General features: G+C 36.3%; 1 protein-coding gene across 1 annotated transcript in view; it reads right to left on the bottom strand.

Moving 5' to 3' along the window:
• Positions 1 to 15,986, bottom strand: part of Ahcy (adenosylhomocysteinase) — a 136,949-nt gene that overhangs the window by 53,091 nt on the left and 67,872 nt on the right. The window lies entirely within an intron of this gene.

Below are 15,986 nucleotides of genomic sequence, written 5' to 3' on the forward strand. Positions count from 1 at the left end.
GTTAAGTTTGTTGCTTTATTGAATATGACATGGCCTAAGATTGTTGTATGAGAGCTAATGAAACCTAGCTATCAGAATCAGATATGGTAACTGGAATTGAATGTAATGGGTATACTATTTTTAGGAATTACAGAAAAGATAGGAGAGAAGAAATACTACTAATATCAGATGACTTAAGTCCAGTTAGGATAGAAACCCAAGAAAAATTATGATAATAACAATGTTCCATGTAGCAGTGAATTTGAGTCAATCTGGTGTGAAATGGAGGTTAACAGAATGAAATATATGGTGGGGTGTTGCTACAGACCTGGCAGCTCTGTTGCAGGGGATGAAGAATTGCACTGCCAATTTAGCCTTAAGGGTACCCAACAAGTGATCATTATGGGTGACTAATTTTCCAAACATTGATTGGGTAGATGAGAAATCTCATAAGAAAGAAATTTAAAAAAAAAAAAAAGGAACTCTTAAGTCAAAAAGTGTTGGATTTGCTCAGCGTCAGAAGGGGTCTCTTTTAAGAATACAGCTATTTTACCAGTTCATGATAGTGATCATGCTGTGCTTTTTTGGGAAATACTTAATTAAACTGATGCTCTGATTAGAACAGGTTATATGTTGAACTACAAAGCTAGAAATTATGATCATCTTAAGAGAATACTATCTTTAGTCTCACGGTATCAGTTACTGAATGGAAAAAATGTCAGCAATATATGAAAATCTTTGAAAAAGTGCTTAAGTATCTGAATGTATCCTTAGTATTCAAAGAATAAAGAGGTTAGGAGTGAAACGGAAGTGCAACCTTATTAAGCAAGAGATCCACAATAAGATGTGGAAAGAATATCTTGAGAATAACAATGAGAGGTGTTATGAAATATGTAAAGCACAGGCCAGAAAAGTAGCAAGTATTGTGCAGAAAACCAAATCTGAGTATGAAAAGAAATTGGCCATACAAGCTAAAGGCAATCTGAATGAACTGTATCATTATGCCACAAGCAAAAGAAAGAATGAATATGAAAGAATAACTTTATTGAATGCAGATGGTGCTCTAGTGTCAGAAGCTAATGCAATTGTCCAATTAATGAGTGCTCACTTTGCTAAGATATATCAAACAGGGGTATGTAACATGGCACACAACGCTACTGCTACATGGGATGAAGAGTAAGAGATTCATGAAAATGAGGTTGAAGAGCTGTTGCATAACCTGGATAAGAATTTGTCTATAGGAACAGATGGAATATCAGTCCATTTGCTAAAGGAATGTTCAACCGAAATGGCTAAGCCTATCACATGTTTGTATAACTTGAGTCTCAGCTCAGGAATGATTACACAGGAATGGAAGGAATGAATGATAGAATGAATGACTACCGACCTATCAGTATCTCTGGTGTGGTAGTGAAGATTTTAGAGATGTTGGTAAGAACTCTCATACAGAAATGGGTAGACAAACATGCTATACTCTGCAAGGAGCAGCATGGGTTTACCAAAAGGAAGGCCATGTTTTAGCAATCTGCTTATATTTTATAACAATATTATGGCCAAGTTGGATAAAGGGAATGGATACACTATGATAATGTTGGATTTTTCAAAGTCATTTGATAAGATACCATGCAAAAGGCTGTTACATAAACTGGAGAATATGGGATTGGAATATAAACTCTTGACTTGGATCAGGGAATCGCTGACAGACATCAGAAAGTGGTATACAGTGGATGTGAATCTGCCAGATTTAAGGTGACCAGTGGTGTACCTCAGGGTTCAGTCCTTGGGCCATTATTATTCAGTCTATACATTAGTGATATCAAGAAGGATCTAACATCAAATGTGCAACTGTTTGTCGATGATGCAAAGATATAGGCAGGGCAATCAGGGATGCTACTGATATTCAGCACTTACAAAATGATTTGAACAGGCTGCAAATTTCGACAAACGAAAATGGCTGTCAGTTTAATGTTAGTAAGCGTAAACTTATGCACTTTTGCAAGATTAGATTTCCAGCAGCATATTATATTAACAGGGTTATGCTACAAGATAATGAGGAGGCAAGGGATCTTGCAATATTGATGAATATGAATTTGAAGTTCAAAGGTCACATAGCAAAAGTTGCATATACAACTCAAAAGGATAATTGTGATGTTGAAGGGAACCTTGACATACATCTGGATTACTATGCACAGATTTGGTCTCCCAGATTCCAAAGGGATAAGGAAGATGTGGAAAGGGTGCAAAAGAGTTAAAGATTATATCTGGATTATGGGATTTAGATTATGAGGACAGACCGCGAGTATCGTCATCTGATGAAATTTTTCATTATATGGAAAGTGGGAAAGAGAACATGAGGGACATCCATGGAAGTTAAGCTTGTTCACAGTCAAAAGTAAGAACTAGGTTTTTCTCTCATGAGCAGTGAGAATGAAATAGTTTGTCTTTAGGGGTAGAGTGTATCTAGTGTGAATGAATTTAAGGGAAGATATGACAGCTGGTTTGGGTGATTTATAGCTACCCTCGATGAGTCCTTGAATGCCTGGAGATCTCAGATAATATTCTTACCAAAATCTTCCCATGACTTGTTCAACCATGGAGTTATGATTTTTCTATCCATACAACTTCACCACATGCCTCCACAAGAAACAATGTTTCCTTCTGTCTGCTGATGTTTTCTCAAATTGTTTTAGCTACATAATATTTGAATCTATAGTTCACATCTGAAAATCACTTTTTAAAATATTTTGTACATGTTTATTTTAAACATGAAGTTCATTTACATATTGCTCAAAATGGGGATTGCTTTCTATTTCAAATTCCCTGTAATCTGGTGTCTTGAAACAGCATGAAGATAAGTACCAATAAGTCAATGAGATTCACTGCTTGTGTCTTTTCTCTAAATGAATTTGTGCACATCTGTGTTAGAATATGAGCAAGAGTAATGACTAGTGAATGTCCTGAACAGAGAAATACAGCAAGTACTTATCTTTGTTAGCCTTGCTATTTTTTTATAAATTTTCCCAAAACATTTCTATGTCTTGTTGGAAGTTTTTTCACTTCATTATACTATAAATTAGAGATACCAAGAAATTATATACTTGGTTTAATCCTTTATCCAAGTGTAGCAAACAAAGTTTGCACCTGAAGTATTTTCAGGACTGGGGTAACTCGTATAAGGAATCTAAGACTTCACATCACTTGCCTTAGTATCCCATAATGCAAAGCACATCTCCTTGCAAACAGACATGTATAATGCTATGCATTATGGGAAGGTCACTACCCAGACTGGTTTCAACCTTTGAGGTCTCTTCAGTGGGAGCCAAACCAAGAGGTGATACTAAGGTTGAAGTAATGCAGAAGTCATATTTTCATGAATTGCCAAAAGGTGTCATCACACCTTATTAAATTACTCTGGATTAGAGAATTTCTATGTCTTATAAGTATTCCTTTCTTACTCTGCTCTTTAGACTTCCAACAAGAACAAACTTTTCCTTTGTCAGCCACCTTCTTTAATTATCTGAAAAATTCCTCCACTTCTTTCTTAGGACCTGCGGGACCATAGGCACAAGTGGGTCTTATCGTCCAATTCACCGTTTTGATTACCTACATCAAAAATTGATATCCTGTCATTCAAAATCATCGTGTTTAGTGTGGAATATCTAGGATGCAAAAAATCTTTATAAGGGGTTTTCATTCAGATGGATGCGAGTTAGCCAACCTTGTGCAAAGGCAGCAGGGTTTATCGTGGAAAACATACTAGACAGAAGAATACAATTTACAGATATAACACTGACCTCATAGAAAGGTTGTTTAAGCCATAAATCAAAAATGAGCAAACATGCTAGGGTCTACCTTTTCTGTTGAAATATCCTTTGCTGATGACCATCTTGAATTCTGCTAGCCTATCCTTATTTGTTTGGTATTTAGATAGATACCTATTAACAGGATGCACCACAAAAAGGTGAGAACTAGATATTTGATCAGAAGCTCAATCTGTTCTCACTATTCCTTAAAAAGCTATGATAAGCACAGGTCTCCTCCCAGCAACCGTGAAGTCAACTCAAGAAAAAAATTGATCGTGAAAAGAGTAGCATATTATCAAAAGGATTGCCAAATTAGGATCTTCCTTTCAGAAATTATGAGTGAAAGCCAGATAACAGAAGATCTCTGGTGCTTTCATAAGGTTCTTTTACCAGATTTTCTTTATCCCACTTGAAATAGACTACATGGAATGATAAGCTTATTTTAGTCAAAAGGAAAAAAATAATAACAATGATAATACTTCAGAGTTAATAAGATTTAGATATAGCCAGCAAAGGTTGGTCGATTGGTAGAGCCTCTGCTACTAATGGCTCGCGAAAAGTTAAGCAAGTTTGAGCACAGTTAGTAGCTGGAAGGGGTTCAGTCATTCAATGCTGTTGGTCAATGAGTCTTTGGACTCCATGGAGGTGTCGCATAATAATATCAAATTACTGATATACTCTAAAGAGTATACACAATATTATGACTACTCTATATCACTGTTCAACATTAGTATTAACTCCTATTACCAATTTTTCTCCAAATTCATCTGCATCAAGAACTGTTTTGCTACATTTCTTCTCCCATTCTGTTTAAGTAACCATACCATTTTAGATTAGCTCCGTTTACACATTCTTGAATATTAACAATACCAACCACCTTCTTATCTTCATTTTTAAGAAGCTGATGCGATCTATTCACCTCTAATGTTTGACTGTTTTGTCTAATGAAACTCAGTTACATAAGCTAAAACTGATTTGAAAACTCTTATTTCAAAAGGTTATTGTTTTGGCTATTTTTTCTTATTCAATAAGAATGTATTTAGATTGCTCTCCAACATACCAGCTCTGCTTGTTCTATTGGATATTCCCATATTTATTTTTGGTGCCCCATATAGCTAAAATATTTCACTCATTCTACAATGAGAATGCAGGTGATGTTTTCCATGTTTGTGCTATTTTCAGGTTTGTATTTACTGCTGTATGTTGTATTTACAAATTTCATGCCAAATTTGTTATCTTGTTATCAGCTATTCAATCTAGTCAAATCCTGAAGACATGAATGTGGATTTATTTAGGAATATGTTACATCTACAAAAGATAAAATACCAAGTTGATTTTTTTTTTTTTTTTTGTATCAGGTTTGATGACACTTTCCTTCATATAGTGATCCATGGAAATGAACAGTGGAGATATTTACCCTTGTCTCACACCTGATTATACATCAAACCACTTCCTACCTCTCAATTTTAATTGCTGATTTACAACTTTATATACAGACTATGTTGCTCTTTATAATGCTTCCTTATACAGAGATAGATTTTTGATCATGAAAGTGTATCAGGAAAAATAAAAATTTAAAACAATCACCAATAGGGAAAGACTTCTAGCACTTTATACTCTGATTAAGACTTGCACACAATGTGTTTCAAGAAACAATTATAAAATGGGAACACTTGAAAAACAGAAGTTTGAAAAAAAAAAAAAAAAAAAAAAAAAATACAATAAAACAAAAATTACAAAAAACACTTAATAATAACCGGCTTCTTAATGAAATTATGCCTTTTTCTTTTGATGTCTGCAGCATCAATAGTAAAGAAATCTTACTGCTCAGAGAACACCTTACTTGCAAACCATAGAATTAAAAAAATAAAACTACATCTAAATGCAGAGAAGAAAATAAACTTTGATAAATTAATGCATAAGCATATTCTGACCCATCCATCATAATAAAATTACTTTAAAAACAAATAAAGCAATATTATCACAGAATAAAAAGGATAACTAGTTGCATTAAAAAAAAAGTGATATCAAACTTGATATTAGAATCAAGTATCAAACTTAGTTCTTTACTTCATGCATATGTACTCAGACAAATCCAGGCAAGTCTTCAGGATTCAGTTGTAACAAATTTGCAATGAAAAGACCAAAACTACGAAAGTGAGCAAAAAACAGAAAATATCAGCTGCATTCTCAATGCAAAGACTATAAAATAAGTAAAAGATTTCAACTATTTAGTTTAATGAAGATGTTTTGTTTTGAAACAAAATAAGCAAAGTTGGTATGATGAGCCAGTTGAATAAATTTATATGGAATAAGAAATTAGTCATAACACTAAACTAGCAATATATCAGATGTGCAAACCAGAAGTACTGGATTTGTCAGAACTTGGATAGAAATAATGATTAGATAATAGATGTGAGAGTTCTCAGAAAAAAATTAAAGGCAAACAGATGGTATCAGTAATAAATACACTACTGACAAAAGCATTTGGAAACCTTGTAAAAAAGAATTCTAATTACATCTTTAGTACTGAGTGGGACCATCTCTGGCCTTGACAGCACCTACTTTAGAGCATGTTTTTAACCAAATTGATATAATGTAATAGGAATGTTCTTTCATTGCTCATGCAAAGCTACCCATATATTACTGATGATGGCTGCTGTGGTCTGGAGCAAATTCAGATCCAAACCCCATCAAACATCTTTGAGATGTTCGATGGGATTAGGATCTCGACTGAGCCAGCCAGTCCAACACTGTCATTTTGTAAAAACCAGTCTCAGGCATGCAGTGTAGTATGGCATGGAGCACTGTTGTGCTGAAACATGCAAGGGTCACTGCTGAAGTGCTTCCACAGCATCTGAAGCATGAATACAGGATGTTCAGGTAGCTATCAGATATCATGTTTGGGCATATCCAACTGAAACACCTCTATACCATTACCAAGCCTCCAAACTTGACAAATGGAATGATGCAGTCCTGCAGAAACCGTTCCTAGGTAATCTCCAGATCCAAACATGACTATCAGAGTGAAACATCTGGAAGCATGATTTGTCACTCCAGAGAACCCTTTTCCAATTAATTGCCAAGAATGGTGTGAAAGAAACCAGTCCAAACATCATTTGACTTTTGGCATTTGGGGGGGGGGGGGGGATGAGTGGCTTGTTCACAGCAGCTCTGCCATGGTAACTTAGTTACATTCCTTAGTAACTAAGGAATGTAACTCTTTGCAGACAGATGTCCCTGCAGCATTTTCCAGGTTGAATGCAAGATCTGCCACTGATGTTCTGGATGCTCGAATATTCTGAAAGCGAAAGAGCTTGTCGATCTTGATCAGCGAGTGTCAGTGGCCTCCCAAGGCATTTTCCTGCTGTGGTAGCACCATCAACTTTCCATCTATGAATGGCACAAGCAATAGTAGGCTTTGGTATACTAAGATAGGTAGCAACGTCATGGACAGAAAGAGCACTGATGTGACACCCAACTACCATCCCATGCTGGAAGTCTTTCTGTTCAGCTGAACATAGCATCTTGAGAGTGCAAAACATGCAGTACATCATACTTTATTACCATACTTACACTCGCTGAATATTTGAGTGTGGTAGGATCCGAAATTTGCATGGCATGTAAAGCGTCCAAGTACTTTTGTCAACAGTGTATATTAAAAATGGTGACATAAAGAAGGAATTTGATATTGTTAGCATTCAAGAATATGCAATGCAGAACTAATCTAAGGAGATATGGTCACAAACAAAATGGGAGATGAAAGGTTAGCAAAACATGTTTGATGTCAAGGCAGCAGGAAAGTAAACCCACAGGGAGACCAAGATCTAGCTAGATTGAATCAATCAGAAGTATCCTAAAGACCAAGATATTATATACAAAAATATTGAGGTACTGAAAAATAACAGACTAATTTGGGGGAATTGTTCACAGAATAAGCTAACTAATACCTTTTATTCCCTTATAGGGAGTAGGTGAAGCCTTTTAACGCTATCTAGCTTTGGAGACTGAGTGAGCAGTTCAATCTCCATCAATAGCCAATCAGAAATAGCTGGCCCATGACTCATGACCATTACTAATCATAAGTGGCCACTAATGAAAAGATGGGAAAACAAGTGCTGCCATCTCTTGGTACATAACCTTAACAGGATATGCTGTCTGAAATAGAACCCACACTATGTTCTATTTTTTTGAGTTTACAGGACAAAAAACTCCCTTGCCCATGCCAAAGATTGACGAACTCAGGAACCGGTTGAAGAAAGGCCTAGAAAAAGTTGTCTGTGACTAAACTTGAACTAAGTATTTTGGGGCACCCTAGTACAAAGGATGCAAGCAACACTTCCACTGAGCTACATAGGCCCATAGAAGATTAGTGATAATGTAAACTTAGCCCACGATAGTAGGAAAAAGACTAAGAGAAAAACTAAGATATAGGTGGATTAATACAGTAAGTGCCTTAGAAAAGAGAAACATAAGATCTGATAATGCTGGAGCTTTGACAGATAACAGATTAATTCGGAGAAAAACTGTCAATAGGAAGCAATGATAACTTTTTCAGTACTAGGCCTGTGTAGCTCAGTGGAAGTGGTGCTTGCATCCTCTGCACTTGGCCGTTTGACTTAAGTTCAAGTCTAGTCACTGACTGGAGGAACTTTTTCTAAGGCTTTCTTTGACCGGTTCCCGAATTAGTCGATCTCTGGCATGGGTAAATGGGTTTTTCCTCTTGGAAACTCTGGTTTTTCATCCCATAAACTCAAGAAAATCTACTGTAGTACCAACATTATTTCAGACAGTGACATCTTGTTAGGGTTAGGTACCAAGAGATGGCAGCATTTGTTTGCCAGCCTCTTCATTGGTGGCTGCTATAATTAGTGATAGACATGGGCCAGCTATCTCTGATTGGCTACCAGTGGAGCATGAACTGCCCACTCAGTCTCCAAAAGCTAGATAGGATATAAAGGCCTCGCCTACTCCCTATAAGGGAATAAAAGGCGTTAGCTGATTTTTGATTTGATCATGTAGTACTAACATAATATCCAGTAACCCAACCCCACGGGAACATATCAGAAATCTGATGGTAAACTTGGTCATGTAATATACTGTTATGGTATTTGGTACATCTCTTGAGGATACATGAAGAAATTGATGAATATTGTATGCACACTTGATTGTATGCCTCCTTAACATTTTCTAATGCTGTTCTGTCACTACTTATTTCATTTAATAATCTTTCGAAGTAATTACTCCAGACATCCAGAATAACTATCTTCAGCTTTATATCTATCATTAATTCCTCTTACAATATTCATTATTCCATTTTAAGCTTTTTCAAAAGCTTCTGGAACATTCTATCTTCTATACTCTTACCTAAGTCTTCTCATGACTTTAGCTACTTTTACAACACGACTTGGCATTCTTCTCTGAGAGACCGATTTACCTGCTAGGAAGGTTTGATGTTATTTCTTTACAAAGGACTGCCTTTTAGTGTTTGAATTCAACAGTAAGTTTGGATTTTATCTTTACAAAACAATCCCACCACATATCTTCTTGGCTGTCAATGTGTTTTTTATAGTTGCTGAATTCCAAAGTTTGGTTCTGATTTTCACAAAATCACTTTTTCTGAATACAGCAATACATAACTTAATAATAATGCAGTTAATGCATGCCAAAAATAATAAATACTAACAAACTTCTGAGCAGAGCATTAACATAATGGGTTTCAGTGTGACACCTAACAGATTTTAGGCAGAACACTAATTTCAACCAGTGCAAAATCATTGAATTGCTTATTAGAGGCCTGAAATAGCTTGAAAAAGTTCATTTGATCTCTACAGCAAGGTTTCTTAACTATGTAAAATATAAAAACACAAAAATTACAAACAAAAAAAAATTAAAATAGGAAAAAATTCTTATCCCCTTAAAATCCTCAAGGAAAGTGATTGCCAAGATGAGGAAAGCTAAATCAGATTATGAAAATTTAATCAAACAGGTCAAAGAAAATCTAAGAGAACCTGCTTAAAGGCAATGTCCCTGAACTGGTTGTTCAATTTGTCTCAGTACATGCAAGATTCTTAAATGGAAAGACAAATTAAATTTGATTATTCAAAGAGTGGAACTAAGACTGATACTAATTGATCTATAATTTGCAGTATCTTGTACAGTCATCAAGGTATTACACTAGTTAAGAAATGCAACCAAAAGGCAGATAGACAACACCAGGATCTTCTATAGAGAATTAGATAGTTGTGTTAAAGGTAGGTCTTGTTTTAGAAATTGTTCAGTTCTATAACAGTAGTTGGACAGGATGAATGAATATACCACAATATTTCTGGATTTTATCGTTATTACTAAGACTCCCAGGGAGTCAGAATCCTTAAGGGAGGCTACACAGACAACTGTCATACATTCTCTTGTATTGATATTCACACTATCACCTTCAAAAGGCAAGCCATTTCAATTGCAGATTGCTCTATGAAACAAAATCTAGCTCCTCTCACACCTGTCCTGACTGCATTCGTTTTCAGTCTCCATAGATGCTCTCTCATCCTTTCCCATCCTCCATAAAATCATCTGTTATCCTGAATAAGAATTCTACAATAGGAACTGATGAGATATCAACATGGATACTAAAAGAGTGTTTAGCTGAACTGGCTATTTCCATGACCAGGCTATATAACTTGAGTCTCAAGGAAGATTCCACATTGCACAAGAGTGGTGCAAATACAGATGTATGGTTATGATTTTTGACAAACTTTTGACAGATCAGTATCTCAGGACTAGTGGTGAAGATTTTGGGAAAACTTGGTTAGCGCTCTAATTCAGAAATAAGTTGACAGAGAATTACTTTGCAATGAACATGCTAAAACATGACATTGCTAAAACATGACCCTTTACTAAAGGAAGGGTCATGTTTTAGCAACTTGCTTGCATTCTATAATAATGTTAACCACTGAGTTAGCCAAGGAGAATGGATACACTGATATTATATTATTATTATTTGACACCTCCAGGGAGTCCAAAGACTCATCGAGGGTGGGTACATACTCTACAACTCTGTCTCCGCCACCCATTCCGGCAACGCCATCTACCAGCCACTACCACCACTAGTATTTCCACAGACAATCACAAACATCTATGCCCACGGTGGGATTTAAACCCGCAGCCTTTTGGCTGGAGAGCGGATACGCTAACCACTTGGCCAAACATGCCAGATACTTTTGCATTTTGCTAAGGCTATTGCCAAAATACAACATGGAAGACTGTTACATAAACTGGAGAATATGGGATTGGATTATAAACTATTGGCATGGATAAGAGGGGTGGCTGATGTCATATGGAAAGAGGTGAAACTGCAAGATTCAAGGTAACCAGTGTGTGCCTCAAGGATCAGTCCTTGAAGTAGGGCATACAAAAATGTTTTGGGCAAATTTGGAGAAAAGAGCAAAGCTAATAATAATGACAAATACCTGTTGGATTTCTGCTCAGGACATGGAATGGTTATTACTAACACCATGTTCCAACATAAAAATATGCACAAATTCACATGGAGAGAAGAGGCAAGGAATAAGAAAGTCTCACTGACTATGTTATTGTTGATAGTGATGTTTACCCACTGGTGTGCCTCAAGCATCAGTCCTTGGTCCATTGTTATTCAATCTGTACATTAATGACATTGGGAAGGATCTGACATACAACATACAGCTATTGCTGATGATACAAAGACAGGTAGGGTGATCAGGAGTGCTGCTAATATACAGTACTTGTAGAATGATTTGAATAGACTGGAATTGTGGGCATGTGAAAATGGCTGTCATTTCAATGTTAATAAATGACAGGTAATGCACTTATGTATGATTAGATATACAATGTCGTATTATATTGATGGGATTATAATTGAAGAAACTGGTGAGGGCAGGGTTCTTGGAGTTTTAATAGACAGAGTTGAAGTTCAAGGATCATATACTTGCATATGCACAAGTACTGTGAATGAATTCAGGAACAGGTACGATGTGAATAGCATAGCCTCCCTCTCTCAATTCCCGACTCTATGGAAGTCTTTCTTAATAATAAGATCCTCACACCCAGCGGCACAAGAATATTTGGCAATGGGTCAGTTGCCAAGATTACCCGTGTCAGAAGTTTGCCAAGGGCACTAAAAACGTTGCAATTCCAAGCCTGATCAGTTTCTTCTAGCATAATCCTGCTAAATATAGTAAGTCATTAGATATCTAACACCAAAGTGCATAACTTGACAGTTACTAGCATTAACTGAATAACCATTTTCATATGCCTCTAATTCAAGCCTATTCAAATCATTCTGCAAGTCAGTTACATTCCTGATTACTCTTCTTATATCTGCATTATCAGCAAACAGTCAAATACATCTTGTCAAATCCTTCCGTTTAGTCAGATCTAGATAACTATATATTAAATCATTTAGACCAGGCTAAGGGGAGGATATTTACTTTTTAGAACTCATAGTAGATTTAAACCAACCTAATCTAAATAAATATTGTGTTAAATTTCCCTAGATTGGGAAACATTAATTCTTAGGCTTGCCAACAAAAAGCCAAGGCTAGCCACCAACACTCACAGATGGTACTCCCTCACAAGACCTTAGGCTTCTAGTCTAACTTCATCCACTTGTTTTGTGTTATTACAATTTTTATATTGCGTTGCAGAAGATGTCTTTGGGACAGAAAAAATACTAGAATGATTAAACCTGTGTTTATCTGTACTATGTTCATCCCATTGTCTAATTAAGAGCACCTTCCCAATATTAATGAAAAGATTGAATAACATTGAACTAACGACTGATCCCTGGAGTATACCTACTGGTCACATTAAATCTTTCACTCATCCCGCATACACCACTTGTTAATATAGGCAGTCGGCCATCTCTTATCCAAGCTAATAGTTTATAATCCAATCTCATATTATCCAAACTTATGTAAAAGCCTTTCATGCTATATCCCATCAAAAGCATTAGCAAAGTTTTATAGTATGTTAGTATCATACTGTGGACAAGGAGAGTAATGCCTTTACCATAGGCACCATGGAGCTTTTTTTTTTTTTTTTTAAAGGGGAACTGATCCTTATCTCTTCCCCAGGCACTGAATGACCACACTATTGTGCAGCATAGCATATCAGTACCACCCCTTCATCTAATTCAACTGTAATATTATAAAATGCAAGCAAGTTATTCAAATATGACCTTCCCTTAGTAAACCTATGCCATTCATTGCCAACTTTTACTAAGTTTTCCAAAATCTACAGAGATAGTCATAAGCTGATAGTTATGCATTAATCTTTGCTCCACCCTTACACAAAGGGTGTATCATGCATTCTTTCCACACCTGTGGAATCTTCCCTGTGCTGAGACAAATTTTATGGTCAATATAGCTAAATCTTAGCATCCATGCTGACATCCTATCAGTCCATATTGGGGAATTCTTATTTAGTTTATGCAACAGCTCTGGTACCTCTCCTCACACACCTAAGTTTCCTCATCCAGCATAGAGGTATCACTGAGCTCTATGTTTAAACACCAGGCTGATAACTTTTAGCAAAATGGGTACCCAGTCTAACAATCTCTTCTGCATCTGCATTCAATCTTTCATACATTTTTTTTACCTGCAGTATAATTCTTCTCAGTTGTCTTTAGCTTGCAGAGACAATTTTACACGCTCACATTCAGATTTCTGGACAATACGTGCAACTCTTTTGGCCTGCACCTTAAAATTTTCATAACTGACCATCCATAACACAGTATTATTTCCACATCTTTTGCTTAATAAGACTGCACATCCATTTTACTCCCACTCTGTTTATTCTTCAAACTCTATGGACACATTCCATTACTGGATCATTGTGTGTGTTTTTTTTAAATGCTTCCCATGCATTGCCATTAACCTTCCATTCTACCAATTATTGATACTATGAAATCAAACCTAATATTCTCCTCAGTTGGTCAAAATTTCCTGCTCAATGTTCAGCATGTTACCTTTTCTGAATGGAACATCAACAAACTTAACTACTAACCAGGAAAGTATACAGATGATAACTGTTACCAACTAGAGGCAGAACAGTCATGGTTTTAAATGAAATCCCCCCCCAACACGAATCAGATCTAATAACACTTCTTACATGCTGCTTTAAGAAGTTGTCTTGCAATAGCTCAATAAATTCAGCTTCTTTCTCATGAGATTTCACTGTTACCCAATCAATGCTAGCATAATAATTAGTAAACCATGATGATTACTCTTAGTATTCATTAGGTTTATTTAGCAGTGCATTTAACATCATCAGCAACTGATCCACTAGGTTTGTAACATTCCACCATGTTAGACTACCTAGCTCATCATATTAGATAGCTTCAAAACTGGAAAACTGTTACTAATATTGCAATCAGTTTTTTTTATCATAACTAGACTCAATTCATCCAATATCATCAGAATCACACCCTGGCTCTCAGCTATTCTGCAGTGGATACCAATTAGTATTAAGTGTAAAGTTACTGTCTCAGAACCAGGTGTTACTAATGCTAAAATAATTTGGGTCCACAAAGTATTTGCCATGCCAACAAACTGAATTACTTTGTTCCCGATACTCCTTACATTTGTGTACAGACATAAGTTACCTCTATGCTTTTTTTTTGTGCAATCCTCTGCGGTCTGCAAAACCCAGTCACACAACCTTCAGATATCTATTCAAATCTAATGCTTCATAGCAGACTGGAAGTGTCAAACTATAGACCAGTTTGTATTTCATCAGTAGTTAAGATTTTGAAGAAATTAGTGAAGGATCATTCACAGCATCAGACAGATGAGGGTAATGTTATCTGTGAGTCAGCATGGATTTGTTAAGGGGCACTTGTATTAGTAATATGATTGCCTTTTATAAAGTGAAAAGAGAACTGATGATGGAAAGGCATATTCTGGCATTGGGGGAGAATTTTACGAAGGCATTTGACAGGGCACATGGTAAGCTGATATTTAAGTTGAAGCACGAGTTTAGATGTCAGGTTAGTGAGTTGAATTTGGGATAGGCTATATGATAGGTATCAGTTGTGTATGGGGGAGCAGTATCAGGAAGGCAGACGGTTACGAGTGGGGTCCTACAGGACTCTGTACTGGAACCCCCCACTTGTAGCTCTCAATGACATTGTCAATGGATTGCAAGGAGATATTCAGTTGTTTGCAGATGTGAAGCCTGAAAGGGTTATTAGTAATAGTGCATATGTGGTAGCCCTGCAAGAGGATTTGAATAAACTAGACAGATGGGCAAATGAATGAGAATTTCAGTTAAATGCAGTTAAATGTGAAGTCTTGAAGTTTGGGATACATTGATGGAGACTGCCTACTCTGTTGGAGGAACTGTACTGGAGGGAGGGGGATGATAGAAACCTGAAATTCAGAGAATATATTGCAAAAGTGGTGAAATTAAACCCAGAGGAGTGCTGCAATACTGAAAAGAATGCTGACCTGCAGAAATAAGAGTTGTCATTGCATTGTATAAAGCTCTGATTAGACCACGCTTGGACTACTATGCTCAGATTTGGTCACCAGGATTTGAAGGGTGTAAATTAGCATTGGAAAGAGTACAGAGGCAGATGAAGATGGTATCAGGATTGTACAATGTTAATTATGAAGATAGGCTGAGGATGTGGACTGAAGAGTTTGGTGGATAGAAAGTGATATGATTAAGACTTTCTGTTGAGAGGTAGTTACAGGGTTGACAATGGGGAAGCTCTTTCATTTTGTGAAACAGGGGAAGAAGAAAGAACAAGGTGCCAACCTTGGAAGTTACAAAAGGAAGTTGTGAGCAAGAGGATGAGGAGTGGTTTCTTTGCATGGATGCAGCTGAGCTATAGAATGCATTGCCTGATAGTGGTGAGAGAAGGATTATCCATATTAGGTCTCATACACAAGTCATCCTTATATACAGTAATTGTTTCTGACCACATCAGGAAGGCAATTTACCATTATGATAATTGAAAGATTGAATAACTGAAGTACAATTAATTACATGGTGCTGTACCAGAAGTCAGGTGACGTGAGGATCAGTTAACTGAAATATCATTGATCATGAGCTGATTTGCAAGCTTGATATTAGTCTGCTTTTATCTATTCAATTTTTTCCCTATAAAAGCAAGATGACTTCAATAACATCTACAAGTTCAAGACAAAAAAAATAAAAAAAGCT

This window comes from Typopeltis vanoorti, chromosome 18 (assembly GCF_054136105.1).
Source record: "Typopeltis vanoorti isolate ZY-2024b chromosome 18, IOZ_Tvanoo_1.0, whole genome shotgun sequence".
Classification (NCBI taxonomy): Eukaryota; Metazoa; Arthropoda; class Arachnida; order Uropygi; family Thelyphonidae; genus Typopeltis; species Typopeltis vanoorti.